Genomic DNA, 15,853 nt, shown 5'->3' with positions numbered 1-15,853 from the left:
TTTCATTAAATTACAAAACCCAGTTTTATTATGGCTTTTTGAAATCTCTTAGGCAGTTGCAAAATTCTTTTTCTGGAAACGTCATTAGGGTTTACTCGGAAGTTACCGACGTGCCGTTTCATATATATATATATATATATATGTGTGTGTGAGTAATAATAAAATTCTATAGTCAAGAATACACTTAAAATTCTAACTGTATGTTCTTTTCATTTGTGTGCTGTTAAGAAAAACACAGCATAAATGATTGAAATTCGTCAGCTTCTTTCCAGCAGACGATATCCAATTCATGCGGTTCTAACTATGAGATGCATTCAAAATTCGAAGACAAAGCTGTATCACAATTCACAATTCTTCGGTTGTAAAAAACAGACACAACGTGCACTTAAAAAGTTCTTTCTCTTCCATTGGATCTTTCGGTACACCTATCCTGCCGACTTCTTGTGATGTACCAGCTTTTGTCCAGAATAAAAGATTGGTGAAGAATCATAAATGTAGTCGCAGCTTAAATTATCAGACGATAAGTTTTAAAACAGGATCCATTTATTATTATTCAGGAGAAATAGCAGTTACAAAATCAGATATCCGGAGTAAATAAAAAGAATTACTAATAACTTTTTGTATGAAGCTTACTGCATCGTGACATTTAAGAAAAAGCCCCGATATTCTTTTGCGAGTCCTTTTATACCCTCTGGAAAGGCGGAGCTTGAATGAAATGACGTCAGTATCGTCAGCCAATCCAGTTCGCTTTAAATATCTCCAGAACATTCTAAAACTGTACGTGTAGGAAAGGCGGAAAAAACAACTTGACTACAGGGCTGTGGATTTAATTTCACGTACTTTCAAATAAGAGACCGTCGCCATTAAAAAAGAAAAGAACATACAGTTAGAATTTTATGTGTATTCTTGACTATGGAATTTTATTATTACAAATATAAATATATAAAAGGATGTTTGTGTGTTTGTTCGCGATTAATTCAGTCACTATTATAGCTATCGTCACCAAACTGTGTATAATTCTTTTCTGGGTCCTGGGAATAGTTAACGTCTACATTTTTCCAAACTAAAATAGCTAAAATCAGAGATATTACTCAAAAACTCTGAAAAAGGCTCATTTTCCTCTTCATTTTTCTAAGTCGCAGTAGTCTCGTGTGCTGGAGATAAAAATCTGCTTTATTTTGAGAAGCGTTGGCAATGCTCGTTTTCAAATCGTACAGTTTGTTAATAAAAAATTCTTAAGTTTTATAATGAAATAAAAATATCATTTCCAAACATTAAATACATTATTCCAGATTACAAAAACTCGTGGGCAGCAATTTCGACTGCTCCCATCTTCGTACGACTTTAATCAGTCCACATATATAAATAAAAACTCGGGAAACACTCATTTTCGCATTCATTTTTCCGAGTGGCAACAGTGGCGTTGGAGATAAAATTGCTTGATTTCGAAAGGTGTTGCTACTGTTCACTTTCAAATCGTAGAGTTTGTTAATCAAAAACTTGTAAGTTTTGTGAAGTTTATACATATAAAGAAGAATGTATGTTTGTGTGTTTGTTTGTTGGCGTTATTGATTTCTGATCGATTATGATCATTTTCTTGCCACATTTAATTGAATAAAATTAAATATAGGTAAAATATTAGATGGAACTTGAACTTTTACGACCATTTGATTAGAAAGAAGAAAATCATTAAAAACTGCGTGGTATTGTTGCGATATAATGAGAGAGAATTAGTTTGTTTTTATCGACATTTTTTATGTGTGTTACATATCGGACAGACCGGAAAATATATGACTATGAATCGTATTTTTTGCATTGTTATTAGATAAGGATTACAGCGGTATCGTTCTCTATGTTGCTAGATACATTAACTGGCTAACTACATTAACTAACTTAACTGTAACTTAACTGCTAGATACATTAACTAACTTAACTGGCATCAGGTACTTCCGCTACAGAGGTCTTCAACACTGTCCAAAGAATATATTCAGGAATATTTTCCCGTTTCAAAGAGCTAATGGAGTTGCTACTTTTTTTTTTCGAACTCAGATAGTAGGCTGAGTGCGTAAATCAAAAAGGGAAAGACAGACAACAGAATTAGCAAACACTATAACCCGTAAACAAAATACAATCAGCAAAATAACTAATAAACAAACTAATTAATTGGAATAACAATACTAAAACTAGGAACTAGCAAAGAAAATGAAAGCCATTAGTTAAAACAAACAATGGCATTAGAATCTTTCATTAATTACAATAGCACGGGAAATATAAATAGTATTATATATTACATAATTTTAAAGCATATGAATTAGATTTCTCTTAGAAATAATAAAATTTAAACGAAACTGGAAAATTTAATGTAATATAGTTAAGTGGAGCTCCTATCTTATTCGATCCTGAAAACATGCTGGAAATATTTTTTTTTTTTTTTTGTTAATTAAATAAAGAAATTATATTTATTTAAAAATGTGAAAGAGTTCAGATTTTAACATTCACTCAAAGATCTCTTTCATAATTTTATATTATATACCAGCAAAGATTATGAGTATCAGGTTTGTAAGGATCCTAAGTTTTACTAACGTTTATTTTATTTTAAAACTGTACTATCACTTCTTATTTTCTACTTCCGGCCAGAATTAAATGCTTTAACTTGTTTATGCAAATTGTCTTGCTAACGTTAAAGTACTTAAGTTGTGGCTTTTTGCCAATCGGGAGAGAGAAGGAGTTTTAGGTAGCAAACCGCTTGCCAATGAAGTTTTACGAGTTTTAACTCGGTTGCTGGTTGCCTTTAAGGCCAGAGGTTTAGCCCTCTTGATATTTGCAAACGTATTGTAGTTTCAGCAGCTCGGCGTACTACATACGTACCCTTTTTAAATAAAGGCCAGTCTTAGTGCTAGGCATTTGTATACTAATTCAAAGTTAGGTTTTAGTTAGTAGTTTTATATTCTTACGTTCACACCACAAGTGGTTGGTCTCTGTATTCCGAAGTTCGAGAGGGCCTGTAAGGTATTGAAAATGAAGGGTTTCGTATACCTTTCCTGCTTGTGTCGTATGTTATACACAAATCTTGAACATAGCTTGAGTAAGCTTCCTGTTCTTATTCAGGGCATTACATATTTCCAAAGCATATCAAGAGAAACACAAGTCTTGACAAGTTAAACAGCGAAATATTTTATAGAATACTAAATAAATATACATTTAGACTAATATGGAAAGCATATATCACTTCTGTATATTTGAAAATAGGAAAGCGGAAAACATATAGCGTAATTCTATAAAAATATTAATTGTTTTTATTTAGGTATATCACGAATTAAAGGCATTCTTATTTAACTGAATCGGATTGAAAAGGTAAAGAATAATATCCTTAAGAGGTTATAAGGTATTTCTCCCGCCTTCTTAGCGTGCCCTCGTGGTTTGGCGGTCCGCACGCTGGGCGCGTATTCGAAATGTCCGTGGTTCGATTCCCGGCGAAGGCGTTGCTCATTTTTCATCTGCGTGTAACCGCGATCCTGAAAACTCGTTCTGGCAGTATACATGTAAACTGAAATTGAGAAAGATAGGAAAGTGGTTTTAACTCAAAATTAACTGTTAGAAATTTAGGATAAACCTTACAAGGTGTAATCTATTGCTTTTAAAGCTTAGTTTGGGCATCAATAGCAGGCAGATTAAATTTAAAAGATAAATAAATATCTTACATTTTCCAAATGGCAACAGACTTAAATTATAAAAGGGAAACAACGCAAAGTCGTCATAAACAGCACTTGTTCATATACAGTAAGACCCCGCTTAGCGCGGGGGATACGTTTCATCAAAGTAGAGCGTAATGCGAAACAACGCTAAACGAGGCTATCTTTACATGTAAATATTGGGGTTAGGGGAAGATGGCTAGGAAATTGGTTAGGTATTAAATTTAAAAAGTATGTTTTTTTAATAAAAAGAAACATTTATTTCTTAAAGCCCAAATTAATACCACATTATTATTTCTTGCAAAAATAAAAACAAAATATAAATAACAAATCGAATATTCTTAAAAAAAACAAATAAAATTCTCAGTCATATTTAGTTAGCCTTCCGCGTTTTCAGTGTTCTGCCTTTTTGTGACAAAAGCATATAATGTTGTTTGCCTTTTTCTTTTGCGTTCTCTTAAAAGTTCTTCATAAACGGATAGAGCATCTCTAACACCACGCCTTACTTTTGAGCTCCTGTCAAAATTCGGATCATTTTCAATGAATTGATCCATTATTTCAGTTATGGTAGACAAACTCCTTTTTACAAACGCCATCGAAAGTTCTTTTTGCTCTTCTTTTGAATCACTGCTGTCAACATTTTTGTTTTCTTCTTGTTCAGTTAATTCCTTGAGCTCATCATTAGAAAGACTAGCCGCTGCTTCTTGAATTATTTCTTCGACATCTTCCACATTTACCCCTTCAAAATATGTCTGTACAATACCGCACCAAACAAGAAATACAAGTACACTCTTTCGGATATGTATTTGAAACCTATCGCTGCATAATATTTCGGGGAATCCCCGTATGCTGCGAGCGATTTCGTGGAATCCCCGGGTTGAAATAAAAGAGCGCTAAACCGAAACAGCGCTAAACGAAACAGCGTTAAGCGGGGTCTTACTGTATAGGAAAAGTTCTACGAATAGTCTAAGTAGCATTTTTCCATTTTCAAATTGAAAAGATTATAATATGATGGAAATGAACGTTTGGGTTCTATATTCTTAGCACTGCACAGAAAGAAACATTCTGGGACAAAACACGTTTATAATTATGCAGCGCGACACAAAAGAACCGTATTTTAAACATCTCCTTGTCTCAAGGTCACTCCTTATCAGCAGTAACAAAATACTTAGAAGGAAACGCGCTTCGATCTGGAAAAACCGCAGAACTTTTACGATGACCCAAAGCAAGAACAGATAAGAGAGCTGTCATCGTTTGCAGTGTACATGTTATTCTTTCTCTTTTGAACTCAAGTCATATTAATGATTATTAATATATTATCAGTAGTAGGGGGGGAAACACCCCTTTTATCATTATTTAATACGACTGTACAAGAATTAAAACATCGGCAATAAATTTTATTTTCAGGCCCTTATAAGTTTAAGTTCAATAATTCAGATCCAAATGCATAGATGAATAAAAATGTTTAGGAATGAAAAGAAATGAATTATTCAATATTTGTCGACGAAACATTTGACAAATGGTCCTGAAAATTATTTATTTCGGTATAGTTTCCGAATGTAAAATACGTAAAATATACGTTTTATTTCCTTGCATTTTTTCCGTACACTGTTTTTCATATATCCCTGAAGGATATATGATATATATCCCTGAAGGATATATGAAATCCTTACCCTTCTTACTAAACCCTTATGGGATAATGTATATTAAGGATTCTCGCCCCATGCACCTCTTTCACCAGATAGATAAGCTTGTCACTAAGCCCTTATGGGATGCTCTGTATTAAGAGTTCTCAACATTTTTTGCCCCTTGCACTACTTTCACCATGTAGAAGTTAAGTCCCCCTCCCCCGGGCTTTTCAGAACTTGAAAAATATACATAGATTGATTAGGATTTATATTTTTTAAACGGGTTTTATTAATTAAACAATAAAAAGTATAGAAAATATTGATAAATTCTAAAACATGAATAAAAGAATTTTCCTGTATTCATAAGCGGAAACTAAATACTGAAAAGCTAAATAAAATGTTGAATGCATCCCCTACCCTTGAAACTATGAAATTTCCCCCTTGGAGAGGATTCCACCCTGGTTGAGAACCACCCCTGCTGTAATATTTTCTATACACTAAAGGAAGTTCTGTAAGTTAACATTACTTTTGGAGGTTCAGTATTAATACATCTCACATCGTATTTACTTTATATGTAACTAGCCGCTACGCGACCAGCCTTCGTCTGCCTTTTAAATGTACCGTAAAAATGCCTAAAGGGAACACCAAGCATTAAATTCAAAACCTGCACAGAATTTTACTCTGCAGAATAACTTTATCAAAAAAAAATTCAATAAAAATGTATCACTTATTAAAACAATTACGATGAAAAAAGCAATGTCCCTTAATACAAATATTAATTATCCTAATAAATAAATTAACCAAATTCCCACTGCAAATCATAAGTCGTATAAAAGAAGTTAAGAACTTTGTTTTCTAAAAACATAATGCAAAACGTTTTATATAATTAAAATTATATATATTTATCAAATATAATATAAAAAATTACAATGAAATAAGCATTAAATCTCATGTTTTAAAGAGAAAACAATGAGCAGTCCCGTATCCAAAGCAATGAATGGAAAACTGTTACCCAAATCACGTTTCTAAAAGAGTGAAACTATCATCAGAAAGCAATAACCAATCAAAAATGTGCTTAGTGGATGACATAATTCAAGATATAGAAAACTCTCTGCCATTAGTTAATAAAGAGAGGGAGAGAGAAAATGTTTTGACTCGCGAGACACATGTTCAAAATATAGAACTCTCTGCCATTAGTTAATAAAGAGAGGGAGAGAGAAAAAGGAATTTTTTTTTCCTGTTTTGACTCGCGAGACACAAGTTCGTCAGAATAAGAAGATTGCCATATGGGTGTTGCGTGAATAATTAATAATTTTATCTCACATTTTCAACAGTTAGCAGTCTAGTATGCAAATCATTGAATGAAAAACTGTTACCAAAACCACATTTCTAAAAGAATTAAACTATTCAAAATGATGCGATTTCATCAAAAAAGATAAAATAAAAACAAATCTGATTCGAATTTTGAAAAAAATCGCTTTTAGGTGCACTGACTTTTGTCTAGATGCACCTACGTACCTAATTACGTAGCCGTGGGTCTATTAGCGTACGCGCAGCACGAAAGACACACACACAGACAGACTCTTTCTTTATTATATGTAGAGATTAAATATATGTGCTAATATATAATTACATATATGTACTAATATATGACTGTAATATGTAAGCAACTGATATACGACACTGTGAAAATGCCGCCAATTAGAGGGAGCAGCATTAAAAAAAACTAGTCTAGAGAACGCGAACGATGTAACACCAGGATTCTTCAACTTACAGTTATATGTATATATAATTAGTGTAGTAATAAACAAAATTTATTAAATACCACGAGTCATCCTGCAGAATGAAGCAGAAGCACACACCTTTTGACAGCTTTAACAAATATTAGGCTCTAGTGTAGAATTGGGTGCCCCTTCCATTAGCGACAATTTTTTTTTTTTTAATTTTGGCGATGAAACCTCACTTTTGGTTACCATGCTCGTTTTAACTTTGTTTAAGCTTCCTGATTTTATTTAAATGGAAATAGATTGATGTGCACATGGAGACATTTAAGGCAGTGCGCAATGCCTAGTTTGTGCAAATCTAGGATTTTTTTAAAGTGAAAACAGATCGATGTGTACATGCACACAGAGTTTGTACAATTCTTTGACTTCTTAGTTTGGTTTTGTGTAGCGGCCATGTTGAAATTGTGCCTTCCTGGCGCCGATTTTCGCGTAAAAATAGAATCGCCAAAAAACCAGAGGCACCCAATTGTAACCTTTTACCCAAATATAATAATTTTTGCAACTGGTTCATTTATACACAATGATTTTCACACCCATTCTTATTATCAACATTATTACAACAATTCGCTTCATTTTAGAAGCATCTCATAAATGCTAACTAAAGAAATAAAACTGTTAAAAATAAAAGCCCAAATAAACAATGAAGTATTTACACAAGATTACGCCCGTGATCTAATGGCTCGTGACACAATACCATGGCCATTTGACCACAAAATAAATGGCAACCGAAGCTCCATTCCTTTAACAGTGATTTTTTCGGAAGTGTCAGAAACTTCAAGATGATGGATGGATGCTTAACCTGATAATAGATACGATGGATTATTGCGTTATCTAACGTACGCGGTAGACACAAAATCATCGTCCAAAGTCTATGCATAATTTAAGGGGTATTGGTTATTAATCTTTTATATTTTCTTGTAGCTCATAATAAGATACCTAAATACCTCGTACAAGTTTAAGTAAATTCTGCTATTATTTTTGTAATCTAACAGTAATATAATATTACTGTTAGATTATAAAAAATTATCAGACGATAAGTTTAAAAAACAGGACCCATTTATTATTGGTCAGGAGAAATAGCAGTTACAAAATCAGATATCCGGAGTAAATAAAAAAGAACTACTAATAACATTTTGTATGAAGTTTACTGCATCGTGACATTTAAGAAAAAGCCCCCGATATTCTTTTGCGAGTCCTTTTATAGCCTCTGGAAAGGCGGAGCTTCAAAGAAATGACGTCAGCCTTGTCAGCCAATCCAGTTCGCTTTAAATATCTCCAGAACATTCTAAAACTGTACGTGTAGAAAAGGCGGGAAAAACAACTTGACTACGGGGCTGTGGATTTAATTCCACATACTTTCAAATAAAAGAACGTCGCCATTAAAAACGAAAAGAACATACAGTTAGAATTTTAAGTGTATTCTTGACTATGGAAATTTTATTATTACAAATATATATATAATATTAAATTAGCACCGTAAATTTCTCTTATGTATTCTAAAAACAGTAACCTCTATTTACAGACTAATCTATGTCATATGACTCTTACATAACTCTGATGATGTAAATAGAACTAAAAATTCAAACAGGCAATAGTAATTTTATAGCAGTATTAACTATCCAATCAAAATGCATTGAGAACCAAAATTAACTCAGTCTGAATTCAAATTTCATCCTCAACATAACGCACTTGCTTTCTGCGCTTTGGCTTACCTTGTCTGCACACTGTTTAATCCTACTATCTTATGAATTTAAAACGTTTTGGAACAGGCACAATTAATGTGCCAACTTAATTGTGCCCACAACATCTTTACTGAAATAAAAGTTGAATTAAAAATACCTTGACTGCCAAATTTCTTATTCATTGTGGATCGGCGTTTCAGCATTCTAGGATGTCAAAATTCTTGCTGTTCATTAAGAATTAAACTGCTTGAGTTCTACTGCAGAAACTATTATATATATATATATATATATATTTGTAATAATAAAGTTCCATAGTCAAGAATACACTTAAATTTCTAACTGTATGTTCTTTTTCATTTTTAATGGCGATGGTCTCTTATTTGAAAGTACGTGGAATTAAATCCACAGCCCCGTAGTCAAGTGGTTTTTCCCGCCTTTTCTACACACACAGTTATAGAATGTTCTGGAAATATTTAAAGCGAACTGGATTGGCTGACGTCATTTCTTGGAAGCTCCGCCTTTCCAGAGGCTATAAAAAGACTCGCAAAAGAATATCGGGACTTTTCCTTAAATGTCACGATGCAGTAAACTTCATACAAAAAGTTATTAGTAATTCTTTTTATTTACTCCGGATATCTGATTTTGTAACTGCTATTTTCTCCTGAATAATAATAAACGGATCCTGTTTTTTTAAACCTATCGTCTGATAATTTAAGCTACGACTAAAGCTGTACATCACATATATATATATTGTTGTCTGCGTACGGTTTCGTAATGGATTGAATGCACAAGTCGATAAAAAGTTAATAAAATTTATTCCTATTCCAAGAAATAAAATGCTGAGATTCCCTCAGAGATATTCGTACAATATCACAATACCTCACAGTAGATATATTTTGAGTTACTAAAATATTAATAGACCTCAATTCAAAACAGAGAAAGCTAATGCGAATTCACTACAGTCAAAAACAAGAAATAAGTAAACAATGAATTGGGATGTTTTAGTCCGGCTTTTATAAGCTTTTTAATCATGCAAGAGAACATTCTGGTATTTTTTCGATTTTTCTAAATAGCAAAAGAGTACAATTACGAGATATCTATTTATTGAAAGCGCTTGTTCCTGTAGTGTTACTTTTTCGGCGTAGCTTTCTCTTAAAACTCGTTACGCGCTGCATTGCATAGGGAAATGAAATAATTTTAATTACAGTTCTAAGCAAACTAAATACAAAAACCGTAACAATATATATATATGTATTTATGTAATAAAAATAATCATAATAAGTCATAAAAGAATGAACCTTTTGATGAAGAGAGATTTCTGTCAGTCATTGTAGTAGTTGAGATAAAATTTAGGAGAACACGCAGTTGAACATCTATGACCCATGACCTGCTGGCGACAGCATAACTGCGTAGCCGAAGGATGAATGATTTGTAGACAAACGTGCCGTTAGTTATCACGTAATTTATTTCCAACGGTCTAGAAAAAGATATTTTTTCCACATCACCACATTACGGCAGCAAATAAGTACACCAGGATTTATCTATGACGCAATACATTTCTGAAGCAATAGAAGGAACCAGGCAACGACCAGACGATGTTACGGGTTTCAAGCGAGAACGGGGAAAATAAGGGGGGAGACTGAGAGGCGAAAACCCAAAGGCTCATGATCTGGGATCATCATTGTAACTTCTGGCCTCAACTTCTAAGAGCTTTTACCAGTCGTTCATTACTATCCCGTACTGCCAATCAAAGTATATTTTAAGGTAAGGTGCAGTCGCACTGTAGACCCCTAGGCAGCAAAGTTAATTGTGGTTTTTTTAGTCCAAAGGAGCTTTGTCTCTGGAGGACTATTGTTTATGTTTTGGCATTTTGCGCCGAATCACTTTAAACGGCGTATGACTTTTCAAATTGTTGCCACCAAATGTTAGAGCCCTTCATTATATTTAAAGAAATTAAATAATGAAGCATCTGTATAAATTTATATATGTGTCTCCAATCGTGATAAAACAGCGGTACTTAGGGTCATGAAAGTTTGAATAACGTAATCCTCCAGCGAGTGTGGGCATCTGGAAGGCCTAATTTCAAATTTGTTTTATTATCTATTTAGTATTTTTGTCAGACATTAAAGCATTTTTGATTAAAAATCTAAATGATTTCAAAGCGAGCAATGGCAACACTCTACGGGAAGGGAAAAACCTTTTTATCTCCAGCGAGCAGAACTGCGTATCGGAAATTCTAAAGATATGCTCATTTTAAAATTATTTTGCGACATTGCTCTTGAACTGAATTTTATGGTTTAAGTGTGAAGAACATGATATTTAGTAAGTAAAGGTAACACACAAAATGTTAAAAAAAACGCCCCTTTGCACATAATTTATAATCTGAAAGCTTTCAGATATTTTTATTTATTTATTTATTTATTTTATTACTTATTTTTATTACTTGTAGATAACTTGATGTTAGACGATATCTTGATTAAGGAAAGCACCAATTCACTTTTTAATCATGGCCGAGAAAACTGCTGCGTAGAATCACTGGAAATTTTACAAAACACAACTATATTGATGGTTAAAAATAATTTTTACTTTCGAACAAGAATAAGTTTTAATCGACACAATTTTCCTTAAATCGTGTAACACGTGTCTTACTATTTTATATAGACAATGGATAATATAAACAAGCGAAGAGATATGGGTTACTCAAGGCACAGCCAGTAACAAACGAGGATGCATAGTTAGTTGTAGTATTTATAAGCTTGGTTGCACTCTTTTAATTCTGAATGATGAATGGCAAGAACTTTCGCAATGCAGAATGCTGCAAGCGGTCCATGCTGATGCGAAGGCTAAATAAAAGATTCCTAATTTATTTAGATTGAAATTAGGAATTTACTTAATTAATACATATATGGAACCAATTAAAGATTTAATATGAAGCGCATTTTTCTTAAACATAAAATCATTAAGCTCCAAAACACGTCATTTTTGCTATAAAGTTGCTTCTTATGTCTGGTCGAATAATCTTAAATACAGATTGGAATTAAGTGATCCATAGTGATTTAAAACAGTTTGTTTTTACATATCTCAAAGAATTTGGTACATTTTTTGTTTTCTTAATTTATATATGAATAAGAATATTTTATTGAAATTTTATCTTATACTTTCATTTATTTTTACTAAATTCTCCCATTCAGAACGCTGAAACAGTTTCATAAAATCCCTACCTTACTTCTAGGAATATTATCCTGAAATGAATGTTACGATCACTAGTAAAAAAATCTGATGTGTACACCACATGACTTCCTTGTACAGAATATTAAATTACACGTATTTTTTCTTGCATTTCGCTTAAACTCACTGGATTGAATTAAATCTTCTTCGCCGACAGCACATAAACCACAATAGAATAAATGCCTTCTTTAAATTTCACTCTATTTGTTTACGGTAGCGACACACTGGCGCTAGGTTCCCTTAACAGTATTACATTTCGTTCGTATTGTAACTCAGAATGCATAAAATTCATATCATTTAAAGAATTATCTAATCGTTGCCACATGTTCTATTCAAATACTATAATAAAGCTTGAACGATGTATAAAAGAAATTACACAAACAAAACAAAAAAGAAACAGTTTTTCACAGACGATTGAGTAGTTCTCATTCAATGAACTCAGTTCTCACTTCGCGACAAGGCAAAAATACATAAAAACTCAAAATATCTGTATTAAAAATTACGAAGTAAATCTTAAACACTTATTTCCTCTAAAAAATTCCAGAAAGGATTAAGCATGATTTAATTCGCAATAAGAAATGAAAGCGTTAGCTTTGATGTTGAGAGGCTACGTTTCGCTAGATTGAAAACAAATCCACGATCCTGCTGTTTCAAATGCAAAAAGCAATGGCCGCCATCAAAAATATTATTAGGCTTAGCGTCACTTTAAAATTGTTGATAATTCTAAAATTATTTCATACAGACTTACTAAAGGCATAAAAATCTTAACCGGAAGATAAGAACAACATAATTCAATCATTTTTAAAGCAAAATATGCAAAATTTACAAAAATATAAGAGTAAAGGAACTGAGATCACTGAGCTGGGTAACAGAGTGGATATATATATAAATATATTTATATACGTTTGGCTCGGCCGATTGCAACCAAAATACGAGGTGCACATCTACATGTTATAGTAGTCCTATATACAAAATTTCAACGTTCTGAGGCTACTCGTTTTTGGGTTATGCGAGATACGTACGTACGTACGTACATACGTTCGTACAGACGCCACGAAAAATTCTCTTCAGAATTCATTTTAAAGCAGTTTTATAATTTTTTTGGAGGAAAAGAGTCTTTTATTCTGTCCTTACGTACAGATATCACGCAAAAACATCGTTAAATTGCATTCGAAAGCGGTCAAAATGGATATTTTCGTTGAAATATGCTGCCTGAAACTTTTCGCGATTACAATACTTCCTTTTTACTTCGTACAAGGAAGTAAAAAATTATGTCTTCAGTTACGTTTCTTGAATTTCCCATATAACAAAGATAGTATAGGAAAAAATTTATATTGATTGAAATTAATAATATATAAATTTATATTTATATTAATATATAAATTTATATTTATATCGATTGTGCCTATTATTCACAAATGATTAATATTAAAAATTAATCTAATATAAAGTGTCCACGACTCGGAGAAAGTTTGTTAAATGAAATTATTTCATTAATTCCAAGACAAAACGCTTTCAAGATCTAGTTCTAAAAACCTTTTAGAGCTATTTCATTAAAATGCAGACAAAATGAAATCTACATTTAAGGAACTTTGAATGAATTATTGTCATATTCGAGAAAGTATGTTAAGTTTGCAAGTCTTGTGAATATTTCTTTTGTAACAAAATTTGTAGCTAATGGATATGAAGCAATGAGCAAATTAAGAAGAAAATAATGAAATGGAAGAAAATTTTGTACAGTTTTAAAACATAATGCAGTTCTAATACAATTACTAGAAATGTTTTGGGAGCGAATGGCTGAATGGCGAAAGTGAGTTGGAAGATTATGTAATGTTTTCATAATGAATTTTAAAAATATTAGAAAGCAAAGTTCTTTGAGAATAAAGAAGTAGAAGTACTCGCTTGAAAATAAAATGGTATTTTCAGCGAACTTTTTCACTTATAACAATTATTGGAGATATTCTATCAATCTTAAATTTATTATATTTGAATTCAAATTTATTTCCCAGAAATATTTTTAGGGTATAATTTTATTAATTTAGAATTTTAAATTCAAATCATGGCAACTGAAATTATAAATCTTCCCTTGGATTATAACTGTCATCTAAATTTAACTTTTTCTCAAGAGAAGAAAGAAATTTAGGGAATGAAAGCTTGGAAATGAATAAGAAACCGTAAACACATAGCAGTTTCTTGGTTTTATTACTAATATTGACTATAATAATGAATAAAATGTTATTATCATGGTCAATAACTATTGCGCAAGGGTTTCAAATAATGACCAGCCCATTAGCGGCCGAGTGGTAAAATCCGCTGAACACTGGTAGTTCAGTCGGGTTTAAAACTGCGACGGTAGTTTCCTCAGAAAGTCCTCCAAGAAGGCATCCCTCCTTTTAGGCAGGTTTTGCAATAATTTAGCAAACCAAACCAAAACAAACCCAGGAAATTATCAAAATAGAAAATATGATTTTTGAATTTTCTTTAAAAACATTCTTTTGGAACATAAGACTTAGTTTTTTTTTTTTTTTTTTTTTTTTTTTTTTTTTTTTTTGGAATAAGATTGAAATAAAAAAAAGCTGTAAAAAATAAAATTGCGTAATTACACTGCAATTACATTTCCATACTTATTTTTACGAAGACGTCTTCCTGCATTTTTGGAATTCGCAGTCGAATGTTTAAACAGTTCTTTTACACGTAGATAGTATTACGGAATTATATTTTTAATCAAAATGATCAAATATCAAAACAAATGCAAAATCTTTTTAATTACGTTTTCCTACAGAAGTTAACATTCCTCTAAACTTGTCGTTAGACACCGAAAGCAATAAAATCCGATTATCTGGGCGACTGAACAATAACGCAGCTCTTAGATTAATTATTAAGATCTAAAATATTATAAATTTATTATAGATTATAAATATTAAATAAACAAAACAGCCCTTTCTTACGCAGAAATTCTTAAACAAACAGTAAAAAGACGAGGTTTTTTTTCTTGCTTATTTTGGATAACAAGGAGTTTATTCGAGACATTCACCAGACTGGGCGTCATATCTTATTTCAGCTATTTAAAATACTTAGAGAATATTATTTATTAATCTTTATGGCACAGAAATGCTTAGTATAGGATGTTTGGAAGTAAATTTCAAGAAGGTAATGCTCAGTATTGAATTATGAGAATTCATGTTCTTAATTATTACCAATTTATGTCATTTTTATAACAGTTTATATCTCAAGAAAAAGATGTATTGTAACATTAGTTTGGCTTATTTGGTTATGACAAAGCAATCGAGGGCTACCTGCCTAAGAGGAGTAACGCCTTCGTGGAGGACTACCTAAGGGAATTCGCTTGTACACACGTTTATGAGAAAAACCAGGTGACAGAGGACGGGGGCGCCTGGTGTCTAACATAAGTAAACAGGCATATGCCCCGCGTCCTCCACTATCTAGAGGCAACAACTCCCGGGGCGGCCATAAGGGAATTTATTAGGATCTTAAAAAAAAAAGTTAACATGGCCATCCAAGGGCTAGACTACATGCAGTACATTGTAAGAAAGTGAGACAACTGAAGGTTATAGTTACAGAGGTAGAACAAAATAAGATATAAACATAAAACATAAATGGAAACATATAAAAAAACATAAAGAAACACAAAAAGGTACACTAACACTAAAATACACGTAACTAAATAAACACCGAACACACATAGATAAACACGATGCAAACAATTATATCACGTGGACACATAAAAACAAACACTTGATTATGTTATGAAAACGCATTACTTACGCATAATAGCACGTAATTATTTAAACAGTGCGTGTGATACTGAGAGGACACTC

Source organism: Stegodyphus dumicola, chromosome 7 (assembly GCF_044657685.1).
Source record: "Stegodyphus dumicola isolate Sdum_Otavi_A_Nest chromosome 7, ASM4465768v1".
NCBI lineage: Eukaryota > Metazoa > Arthropoda > Arachnida > Araneae > Eresidae > Stegodyphus > Stegodyphus dumicola.
The sequence above is the reverse complement of the archived record's forward strand: the minus strand, read 5'-3'. Positions refer to the sequence as shown.